Source organism: Arachis ipaensis, chromosome B07, assembly GCF_000816755.2.
Source record: "Arachis ipaensis cultivar K30076 chromosome B07, Araip1.1, whole genome shotgun sequence".
Classification (NCBI taxonomy): Eukaryota; Viridiplantae; Streptophyta; class Magnoliopsida; order Fabales; family Fabaceae; genus Arachis; species Arachis ipaensis.
Window position 1 is genome coordinate 55040704 of NC_029791.2, and position 3908 is coordinate 55044611.

Sequence of the window (3908 nt, forward strand, 5' to 3'; positions counted from 1 at the left end):
GGGATTCAATCTTCTTTGGGATTGATGGACAGGTCTTGCTCCCTCTTCTAAAAATATTCTGTGCTCACATACCTGAGGGTTGATGCCTACTATGTCTGCCAAACTCCACCCAATTACCTTCTTGGGCCTCCTCAGTAGATCAAGTAACTGCTCTTCTTGTTGAGAAGTGAGTTCCCTTGCAATGATTATTGGAAACTTTTGCTCATCTTCAAGATAAGCATATTTGAGATGTGGAGGAAGAGGTTTCAACTCTAACTTCTGATCATGGGCAGACTCTGGATTGTCTGGAGCTTGTGAAAATGCCGAAGTGCCCTCATTGTCAGTCAAGAGGGTCCCCACACTTGGACCTTGTCCAGTGTGCCTCTCTTCTAATTCTTCCTTGTGAACTTCAGCTACAGTTTCATCTATGACATCACACTGGAAGATAGAATGATCTTCTGGAGGGTTGTTTATGACTCCATTCAGATTGAAGATTACTATTCGGCCATCTATTTCAAAAGAGTATGTTCCTGAAAAAGCATCCAATTTGAATTTTGATGTCTTCAGGAATGGACTTCCAAGTAGGATTGATGATGGCTTATCTGAGTCATTATGGGGCATCTCCAAGATATAAAAATCAGTGGGAAATGTAAGCCCTTTAATGTTCACTAAAACATCTTCAGCAACTCCAGCCACTGTAATAATGCTTTTACCTGCTAACACAAAACGAGCTGCCGACCTTTTTAAGGGAGGGAGCCTCAAAATATCATATATAGACAAAGGCATTATACTAACACATGCTCCTAAATCACACATGTAATCATAAATTACTACTCCACCAATAGTACAACTAACTATACAAGGACCTGGGTCACTACACTTTTTAGGTAATCCTCCCATTAAAGCAGATATGGAACTACCTAAAGGAATATTTTCTAATTCATTAATTTTGTCTTTATGCATACATAAATCTTTTAGAAACTTTGCATATTTAGGTACCTGTTGAATAACATCAAAAAAAGGAACAATTACCTTAACCTTTTTGAATATTTCTACCATTTTGGGATCGGGTTCCAGCTGCTTCCTGGGCTCCCTTGCAAGTTGTAGAAATGGAATGGGAGTGGTGTTTTCTGCAGTGTCTGTGCCTTTTGGTGTTTCCTCCTGTGGTTGGGCTTCTTCTTTTTCAGTTATGTCCTGTATGTCCTCTTCCTCTTCAACATCTTCTATTTCTACTACCTCTTCAGCTGAGGCGTGTGATAAACCCATATTTTATGATATATTTTGTGCTTAATTTGAGTGATTTATTCAATCCTTCACCCACTTATTCATATTTATTGTATGGTTTTACTTCTCCTTCCTTATTATGTGATGTATGTGAAAAACATATTTCCTATGCTTTAAAATTAGTTATCTTAATTACCTTTATTTCCATTCGATGCCATGATTAGTGTGTTGAGTAGTTTCAGATCTTCTAAGGCAGGAATGACTCAAAGGATGGAAAGGAAACATACAAAAATGGAAGGAAAGCACAAAACAGAGTCCTTGAAGAAACTGGCATCCACGCGATCGCATGGACGACGCGATCGTGTGCCAAGCGCGAATCAACAGCAACGCGGCTGCATGACTAACGCGATCGCGCGCCTTAAGCAGAACGAATACGACGCGGTCGTATGACTGACGCGACCGCGTGGTAAGGAAAAGCTCCGAACGACGCGACCGCGTGACCCACACGGACGTGTGACAGAGGCCACGCACCAGAAATTGCAGAAAATACTCCCAGTGATTTCTGAAACTCTTTTTGGCCCAAATCCAAGTCCAGAAGGCATAGACCAGAGGTTATGAAGTGGGGGAATGCATCCATTCAGGGAGAGCTCGCCAATTTCCACTTTCCATGAATTAGATTTAGTTTAGAGAGAGATTCTCTCTCTCTCTTTAGGATTAGGATTTAGATTTAGGATTTTTATTCACTTTCAGGATTATCTCTTTTGATCAGGTTCAATATTCCTTTTATTTACTTTTGCAAGCTACTTTATAAATCCTTTCATGTTACAGATTACTCTTTTATTAATGTTATTTGAGGTATTTCAGTTTAATATTGATTACTCTTATTCATGCTATTGTTACTTTTACTCTGAAGACATCTTTATTCCAAGTAGATTTATTTTTCTCCTTTTGGTCTTGGTTAAGAAATCAGTAACTCAGGAGTTATCCAATTCAACAGCATAATTGATAATTTTTATCTTTGTTAATTGAATTGAACTTCCATAATTCCAATATTTTCTTAAGAAATAAATAGGACTCGAAGATCAAACCAATTAATCCCTTGACCTTCCTTTATCTTAGTAAAGGTTAACAAAGTGGAATTAGGATTCAACCATCATCATCATTGACAAGGATAGCTAGGATAGGACCTCTAATTTCTCATACCTTACCAAAAGTTTGCTTTACAGTATTTATCTATTTTCAATTGCCATTTAATTTACTTGTCATTAAATTACTCGTTCCTCATTCTTGAAACCCCAATTTTACAATCTCTATAACCAATAATAAGAACATACTTCCCTGCAGTTCCTTGAGAAGACGACCCGAGGTTAAATACTCGATTATCAATTTTAAGGGGTTTGTTACTTGTGACAACCAAAACATTTGCACGAAAGGGATTTTTGTTCGTTTAGAAACTATATCTACAACGCAACTGTTTTTATGACATTCTTTACTAGCAAAAATCTTGTTCGTCAGCGTGTTCTGGGGGGCTTGGCTCCTCTTGATTCCTCTCCTGCAGTGTGGTTCCGGACCTTAGGGTGATGGCATTAATGCCTCCCTTTGGATTGGGTAATGGTTGAGAGGGAATTATAGTGGAACTTGAAGGTTGGTTATTAGAATTTTGCATTGATCCAATCTGTGAGACAAGAGCTTGCAAAGTAGAGGTCAGACCATTCAGACTGGCATTAATGTTATTCATAATGTTATTTTCCATGGTCTGTTGTCTTCGCTCAAAGGATTGTAGTAACTCTTCATTAGGAGATGAAGAAGGATGAGTAAATTAAGAGGTCTGCTGTTGGGTATTCTGTAGTCCTTGGGATTGCCTCAGGTGAGGTGCTCTGTAAGGTTGGTTCTGCTGGCTGTTGTTGTTATTATTCCACCTCTGATTTCCCTGATTGTCTCTGCCTCCTCTGTTATTGTTGTCCCTCCAATTCTAGTTAGAAGTGTCCTGCCATCCATGGTTATGATTTCCACCTTGATTGTACCCTTGGTTGGGGCAGTCATAGAAGTTATGAGTGGATACCACCATGTTGTCTTCCTGTTGGAGCTGCGGGCATTCATCAGTATAATGGCTATAATCAGCACAAATTCTGCAGACTCTCTGTGGGACTAACTGTTGGCTTTGCTATGCTGGAGAAGGTTGAGCTTGCTGAACTTGTTGTTGATTCAATTGCATCTGCTTCAATTACAATCTTTCTCTTGAACCTTCCAACTCAAGGGTTCCTTTCAATCAACTTCCCATCAAGTTAGGGAACTACTCACTCATTGTAAATGTAAAATTCATAGCATATGAAAAAGAATTAAAGAAAGACATTGTAAATAAAAATCAAAATAGTTAATTAAAAATAAAAGTGATCCTTGTATTAAATAATCCTAAAAATATTCCAATGGTAAAATTAAACAAAGCAAAGAACATGGAAGAGTAAACCAAGTAAAGAAAACGAACTAGAATGACGAAGTCTTGATGAGGTAATAACTCTTCTCAATATCCCAATGCAAAAACAATGAAAATAACCAATCCTAAACTATGAATGTGTAGAGAGAAAACCTAGAGGAAGAGTGAAAACTAGATCTAAAAACTAAAAACTCTGCCGAATGAATGTTGTCCTTGGTTTCTGCATGTTCTCTGGCTCTAGTCTGCTGTTCTGGGCCGAAAACTGGGTCAA